General features: G+C 63.7%; 1 pseudogene across 1 annotated transcript in view; it reads left to right on the top strand.

The window, feature by feature from the left end:
- Nucleotides 1–8,105, top strand: part of LOC144612479 (flavin-containing monooxygenase 5-like) — a 109,125-nt pseudogene that overhangs the window by 2,016 nt on the left and 99,004 nt on the right. The gene's annotated exons all lie outside the window — the stretch shown is intronic.

Raw genomic sequence — 8,105 nt, 5'->3', positions numbered from 1 at the left:
AGGTTCCACATGGAAGGTTGATTAAGAAGGTAAAATCGTTGGGTATTAATAGTGAGGTTGCAAGATGGATTCAACAATGGCTGAATGGGAGATACCAGAGGGGTAACGGTTGACAATTGTATGTCAGGTTGGAGGCCAGTGTCTAGTGGAGTGCCCCAAGGATATGTGTTGGGTCCACTGTTGTTTGTCATTTACATTAATGATCTGGATGATGGTGTGGCAAATTGGATTAGTAAATATGCAGATGATACTAAAATAGGTGGAGTAGTTGATAGTGAGGTAGATTTTCAAAGGTCTACAGAGAGGACTTGGGCCTTTTGGAAGGGTGGGCTGAAAGATGGCAGATGGAGTTTAATGCTGATAAGTGTGAGGTGCTGCATTTTGGTACGACAAATCAAAATAGGACGTACAGGGTAAATGGTAGGGAATTGAGGAATGCAGTGGAACAGAGGGATCTGGGAATAACTGTGCATTGTTCCCTGAAGGTGGAATCTCATGTGGATAGGGTGGTGAAGAAGGCGTTTGGTATGCTTGCCTTTATAAATCAGAGCATCGAGTATAGAAGTTGGGATGTAATGTTGAAATTGTACAGGGCATTGGTGAGGCCGAATCTGGAGTATGGTGTGCAGTTCTGGTCGCCAAATTATAGGAAGGATGTCGACAAAATGGAGAGGGTACAGAGGAGATTTACTAGAATGTTGCCTGGGTTTCAGCACTTAGGCTACAGAGAGAGGTTGAACAGGTTGGGTCTTTATTCTTTGGAGCGTAGAAGGTTGAGGGGGGACTTGATAGAGGTTTTTAAAATTTTGAGAGGGTCGGACAGAGTTGACGTGGGTAGGCTTTTCCCTTTGAGAGTGGGGAAGATTCCAACAAGGGGACATAGCTTCAGAATTGAGGGACAAACGTTTAGGGGTAACATGAGGGGAACTTCTTTACTCAGAGGGTTGTGGCTGTATGGAATGGGCTTCCGGTGGAAGTGGTGGAGGCTGGCTCGATTTTATTATTTAAGAGTAAATTGGATAGGTATATGGATAAGAGGGGATTAGAGGGTTATGGTCTGAGTGCAGGTAGATGAGACTAGGTCAGGGAAAATGGTCGGCATGGACTGGTAGGGCCGGACAGGCCTGTTTCCATGCTGTAGTTGTTATATGTTATATGTTAACAGCGATTGCGGCAAAACGGTGAACCGTAGCGCGACGGTTTTGCACCGCCTTAATCGCCAATCTCGCGCCGGTCGGCCGTGGTATTTTCATTTAATTTGGTCGCGTATTTTTAAAGTTACAGAGGTTTTAAAGCGCTGACCCCCCCCCCCCCCACTTTTCAGGGGGGCGCTGCGGTGCGGATTTAGTCTTCAGCGTGTGACGTCACAATGCCCCTGTGAGATGAGGTCGAGCTACCCCCTTCCCCCCCGCGGTATTCAGCGTGTGACGTCACAATGGACAAGCAGCTGCTATTGGGTGTCTACTCTTTACAGAGGTTTTAAATTTACATTTTTTTATTTCTAACCTTTTTTTTCAAGGTCTTCAGCTTGTGACGTCACAATGCTTGTGTGAGATGGGTGCTACATTTTTGCGAAAAGCACTTACAGATCGCCGTGAGAAGCACTAAGTAACCGCGAATGTTACAAAAAAGCACTTATTATTTGAAAAGCACTTACAGATCGCCGTGAGAAGCACTAAGGACCCGCGAATGTTGCAAAAAAGCACTTAAAAAGCACTTATTGTTTTAAAGTAGTCTTTTTTATTGCAAGTCACTTAACATACACAGATCAGCATGGGGACCCTATGCTCGTTGGCCACCGGGGCAAGTGTTGCGAAAACAGCACTTAGAGTGTGTCTGGGGAGAGAGAGAATGGGGGGGTCTGAGAATGGGGACTGGGGAGGGGGACAACAGGGGTCGTTGCGGAGGGGGCTTGGTGGTGGGGGAAAGAGGGGTACTGGGAAAAGGGGAGGTCCCCCTTCCCCCCTCAACCCCTTCCTCCCCCCTCCTTCCCACCTCCATTCCCACTCCTCCCCCTCCTCCCACTCTCCTCCCCAACTCCCTCCCCAACTCCCTCCCCCTCCCTCCCCACCTCCCTCACTACTCCCCCCCTAACTCCCCCTCCCTCCTTCCCTCCATCCCTCCCTCCCCCACTCCCTCCCCCTCCCTCCAACCTTCCATCCCTCTCCCCCTCCCCCCTCCTTCCAACCTCCCTCCCCCCTCCCGGTACAATGGAAACCCTACGAGGACGGGGCCCAACGGGGAAAGAGGGGTACTGGGAAAAGGGGAGGTCCCACTCCCTCCCCCTTCCCCCCTCACCTCCCTCTCCCTCCCCCCCTTCCCCCCTCCACCTCCCCATCCCCTCCCCCCCTCCCTCCCCCCTCCCCTCCTGCCTCCACACCTCCCTCCTCCCTCCCTCCCGGTTACAATGGAAACCCTACGAGGACAGGCCCAACGGGGGAAAGAGGGGTACTGGGAAAAGTGGAGGTCCCCCTCCCTCCCCCCTTCCCCCCTCCCCCTCCCCCTCCCTCCCCCTCCTTCCCCTCCCCCCTACCCCACTCCCTCCCCTCTCCCTCCCCCCTCCCCCCTTCCCCCCTCCCCCCTCCCCCTCCCTCCCCCTCCCTTCCTCCCTCCACACCCCCCCTCCCCTCCCCCCTCCTCCCCCTCCCTTCCTCCATCCACACCTCCCTCCTCCCTCCCTCCCCCTTCCCACCCTCCCCTCCTCCCGGTTACAATGGAAACCCTACGAGGACGGGCCCAATGGGGAAAGGGGGGTACTGGGAAAAGGGGAGGTACCCCTCCCTCCCCCCTTCCCCCATCCCCTCCCCTCCCTCCCCCTCCCCGTACCCCCTCCCTCCCCTCTCCCTCCCCCTCCCTCCCCCTTCCCCCTCCCCTCCCCCCTCCCCTCCCCCATCCCTCCCCCTCCCCCTACCCCCTCCCTCCCCTCTCCCTCCCCCTCCCCCCTTCCCCCTCCCCTCCCCCCTCCCCTCCACCCCTCCCTCCCCCTTCCCTCCCACCTCCACACCTCCCTCCTCCCTCCCTCCCCTTCCCTCCCCCCACTCCCCCTCCCTCCCCCCTTCCCCCTCCCCTCCCCCTCCCCTCCCCTCTCCCTCCCTCCCCCTCCCCTCCTCCCTCCACACCTCCCTCCTCCCTCCCTCCCACATCCCTCCCTCCCCTCCTCCCGGTTACAATGGAAACCCGACGAGGACGGGCCCAACGGGAAAGTGGGGTACTGGGAAAAGGGGAGGTCCCCCTCCATCCCCACTGCCCCCTTCCCCTCCCATCCCTCCCCCCCGCCCTCCCCCTCCCTCCCTTCCCCCTCCCTCCACACATCCCTCCCCCTCCTCTCTCCCTCCCTCTCCTCCCCCCTCTCCCTCCCCCTCTCCCTCCCCCCTCCCTCCCCCCTCCCCCCCTCCCTCCCCACTCACCTCCCCCTCCCTCCCCCCTCCCTCCCCCCTCCTCCCCCCTCCACACCTCCCTCCCCCTCCACACCTCCCTCCCCCTCCCTCCATCCTCCCTCCCCCTCCCTCCCGCCCTCCCTCCCTCTCCCCTCCCTCCCCCTTCCACACCTCCCTCCCCTCCACACCTCCCTCCCCCCCTCCTCCATCCTCCCCCTCCACCCTTCCCCCCCTCCCCCTCCCTCCCTCCCCCCTCCCTCCCTTCCCCCCTCCCCCCTCCCTCCACACCTCCCTCTCCTCCCCCCTCCCCCTCCCTCCCTCTCCTCCCTCCCTCTCTCCCCCCTCTCCCTTCCCCCTCTCCCGTCCCCCCTCCCTCCCCACTAACCTTCCCCCATTCCCTCCCCCTCCCTCCTCCTCCCCCTACCCCTCCCTCCCCTCTCCCTCCCCCTCCCTCCCCTTCCCCCCTCCCCTCCACCCTCCCCTCCCCCCTCCCTCCCCCTCCACCTACCCCCCACCCTCCCCTCTCCCTCCCCCTCCCCCTTCCCCCCTCCCCTCCCCCCTCCCCTCCCCCCTCCCTCCCCCTTCCCTCCCACCTCCACACCTACCTCCTCCCTCCCTTCCCCCTTCCCTCCCCCCACTCCCCTCCCTCCTCCCCTTCCCCCTCCCCTCCCCCTCCCCTCTCCCTCCCTCCCCTACCCTCCTCCGTCACACCCTCCCTCCTCCTCCCTCCCCTTCCCTCCCTCCCCCTCCTCCCGTTACAATGGAAATCCTACGAGGACGGGCCCAACGGGGAAAGAGGTGGTACTGGGAAAAGGGGAGGTCCCCCTCCCTCCCCCCTTCCCCCTCCCCTCCCCATCCCTCCCCCCGCCCTCCCCCTCCCTCCTTTCTCCCCTCCCTCCCACACATCCCACCCCCTCCTCTCTCCCTCCCTCTCCCTCCCCCCCTATCCCTCCCCCTCTCCCTCCCCCCTCCCTCCCCCCTCCCCCTCCCTCCCCACTCACCTCCCCTCCCATCCCCCCCTCCCTCCCCCCTCCCTCCCCCCTCCACACCTCACTCACCTCCACACCCCTCCCTCCATCCTCCCCCTCCCCCCTCCCTCCCCCCTCCCTCCTCCCTCCCTCCCTCCCTCCTCCCTCCCTCCCTCCCTCCCTCCCTCCCTCCCTCCTCCCCCCTCCCTCCACCCTCCCTCCCCCCTCCACACCTCCCTCCCCCTCCACCCCCTCCCCCTCCCTCCATCCTCCCCCTCCCCCCTCCCTCCCTCCCCCTCCCTCCCTCCCCCTCCCTCCCTTCCCCCTCCCCCTCCCTCCACACCTCCCTCCCCCTCCCCCTCCCCCTCCCTCCCTCTCCCTCCCCCCTCTCCCTCCCCCCCTCTCCCGTCCCCCCTCCCTCCCCACTAACCTCCCCCTCCCTCCCCCTCCTCCTCCCCCCTCCACACCTCCCTCCCCCTCCACACCTCCCTCCCCCTCCCTCCATCCTCCCTCTCCACCATCCTTCCCCCCTTCCACTCCCTCCCCCCTCCCTTCCCCCCTCCCCTCCCTCCACACCTCCCTCCCCACCCCTTCCCTCCCTCTCCCTCTCCCCCCTCTTCCTCCCCCTCTCCCTCCCCCCCTCCCCCCTCCCTCCCCACTCACCTCCCCCCTCACCACGCTGAACGCTGGTCGAAAATGATATTTTCATTTAATTTGGTCGTATATTTTTTAAGTTATAGAGATTTTTAAGTTTTTTAAAAATTACTAACTGATTTATTCAAGGGTCTTCAGGGTGTGACGTCACAATGCCCCTGTGAGATGAGCTTGCTCCGCCCCCCCCCCCCCGCGGAATTCAGCGGTATTCAGCGTGTGACGTCTTCAAGAGATGAGCTCGCGCTCCCCCACCCCCCCCCGGACCTTTAACTAATGCGCTCTCCCCCCGCCCGGACATTTAACTGATGCGCTCCCCCCGGACCTTTAACTAATGCGCTCTCCCCTCGCCTGGACCTTTAACTGATCCGCTTTCCCCCCCCCCCGGACCTTTAACTAATGCGCTCTCACCCGACCATTGACTAATGCGCTTCCCCCACAAACTTTAACAAATGCGAACCCCTCACACCAGGACTATTAACTAATGCGCTCCTCCCCCCCGCGGACCTTTAACTAATGGGCTCTCCCCCCCCGCCCGGACTTTTTCCAAATAAAGAAAGGACATTTCACTAATGCGCTCCCCCCCCCCCGGGTCTTTACCTAATGCGCTCAACCTCACTCCCCCCCTCCCTTTCCTCCCTCCCACCCCCCTCACCCCTCCCTCCCTCCCACCCCCCTCACCCCTCCCTCCCTCCCTCCCCTCTCCCTCCCCAACTCCCTCCCCCCTCCCTCCCCACCTCCCTCACTACTCCCCCCATAACTCCCCCCCTCCCTCCTTCCCTCCATCCCTCCCTCCCCACTCCCTCCCCCCTTCCCTCCAACCTTCCATCCCTCTCCCCCTCCCCCCTCCTTCCAACCTCCCTCCCCCCCTCCCGGTTACAATGGAAACCCTACGAGGATGGGCCCAACGGGGCAAGAGGGGTACTGGGAAAAGGGGAGGTCCCCCTCCCTCCCCCCCTCCCCTCACCTCCCTCTCCCTCCCCCCTTCCCCCTCCCCTCCCCATCCCCTCCCCCTCCCTCCCCCTCCCCCTCCTGCCTCCACACCTCCCTCCTCCCTCCCTCCCGTTACAATGGAAACCCTACGAGGATGGGCCCAACGGGAAAGAGGGTACTGGGAAAAGGGGAGGTCCCCCTCCCTCCCCCCTTCCCCCCTCCCCTCCCCCCTCCCTCCCCCCTCCCTCCCCTCCCCCCTACCCCACTCCCTCCCCTCTCCCTCCCCCCTCCCCCCCTTCCCCCTCCCCCCCTCCCCCCTCCCCCTCCCTCCCCCTCCCTTCCTCCCTCCACACCCCTCCCCCCCTCCCCCCCTCCCTCCCCTCCCTTCCTCCATCCACACCTCCCTCCTCCCTCCCTCCCCTTCCCACCCTCCCCTCCTCCCGGTTACAATGGAAACCCTACGAGGACGGGCCCAACGGGGAAAGAGGGGTTCTGGGACAAGGGGAGGTACCCCCTCCCTCCCCCCTTCCCCATCCCCTCCCCCCTCCTCCCCCTCCCCCCCTCCCCCCTACCCCCTCCCTCCCCCTCCCTCCCCCTCCCTCCCCTCCCTACCCGCTCCACACCTCCCTCCCCCTCCACAACTCCCTCCCCCCTCCCTCCACCTCCCCCTCCCCCTCCCTCCCTCCCTCCCTCCACTCCCCCTCCCTCCCCCCCCACCTCCCCCCCCACACCTCCTCCCCCTCCCCTCCCTCCTCCCCTCCCCCTCCCTCCCTCCCCCCTCCTCCCCATCCCCTCCCCTCCTCCCTCCCCACCTCCCCTCCCCCCTCCCCCTTCCCCCCCTCCCTCCCTCTCCTCCCACCCTCTCCCTCCCCCCTCTCCCGTCCCCCCCTCCCTCCCCACTAACCTTCCCCCATTCCCTCCCCCTCCCTCCCCCTCCCTCCCCCTCCCCCCTACCCCCCTCCCTCCCCTCTCCCTCCCCCCTCCCCCCTTCCCCCCTCCCCTCCACCCTCCCCTCCCCCTCCCTCCCCCTCCACCCTACCCCCCTCCCTCCCCTCTCCCTCCCCCTCCCCCCCTCCCCCTCCCCTCCCTCCCCTCCCTCCCTCCCCCCCTCCCCTCCCTCCCACCTCCTCCCTCACCTCCCCCCTCCCTCCCTCCCCCTTCCCTCCCCCCCACTCCCCTCCCTCCTCCCCTTCCCCCCTCCCCTCCCCCTCCCCTCTCCCTCCCTCCCCCTCCCCTCCTCCCTCCACACCTCCCTCCTCCCTCCCTCCCCCTTCCCTCCCCCCACTCCCCTCCCCTCCTCCCCTTCCCCCTCCCCTCCCCCTCCCCTCCCCTCCTCCCTCTCCCTCCCCCTCTCCCTCCCCCCTCTCCCGTCCCCCTCCCTCCTCCCCACTAACCTCCCCCTCCCTCCCCCCTCCTCCCTCCCCCCTCCACACCTCCCTCCCCCTCCACACCTCCCTCCCCCCTCCCTCCATCCTCCCCCTCCACCATCCCTCCCCCTTTCACTCCCTCCCCCCCTCCCTTCCCCCCTCCCCCACCTCCACACCTCCCTCCCCACCCCCTTCCTTCCCTCTCCCTCTCCCCCCTCTCCCTCCCCCCTCTCCCTCCCCCCTCCCCCTCCCTCCCCACTCACCTCCCCCCTCACCACGCTGAACGCTGGTCGAAAATGATATTTTCATTTAATTTGGTCGTATATTTTTTAAGTTATAGAGATTTGTGAAGTATTTTTTTTAAATTTCTAACTGATTTATTCAAGGTCTTCAGCGTGTGACGTAACAATGCCCCTGTGAGATGAGCTCGCGCCGCCCCCCCCCCCCCCGCGGTATTCAGCGGTATTCAGCGTGTGACGTCTTCAAGAGATGAGCTCGCGCTCCCCCACCCCCCCCCCCCGGACCTTTAACTAATGCGCTCTCCCCCCGCCCGGACATTTAACTGATGCGCTCCCCCCCGGACCTTTAACTAATGCGCTCTCCCCCCGCCTGGACCTTTAACTGATCCGCTTTCCTCCCCCCCCGGACCCTTTAACTAATGCGCTCTCACCCGACCATTGACTAATGCGCTTCCCCCACAAACTTTAACAAATGCGAACCCCTCACACCTGGACTATTAACTAATGCGCTCCTCCCCCCCGCGGACCTTTAACTAATGGGCTCTCCCCCCCGCCCCGGACTTTTTCCAA

The sequence above is a fragment of the Rhinoraja longicauda genome, unplaced genomic scaffold, assembly GCF_053455715.1.
Source record: "Rhinoraja longicauda isolate Sanriku21f unplaced genomic scaffold, sRhiLon1.1 Scf000045, whole genome shotgun sequence".
NCBI classification, from domain to species: domain Eukaryota; kingdom Metazoa; phylum Chordata; class Chondrichthyes; order Rajiformes; family Arhynchobatidae; genus Rhinoraja; species Rhinoraja longicauda.
The sequence above is the reverse complement of the archived record's forward strand: the minus strand, read 5'-3'. Positions and strand labels throughout refer to the sequence as shown.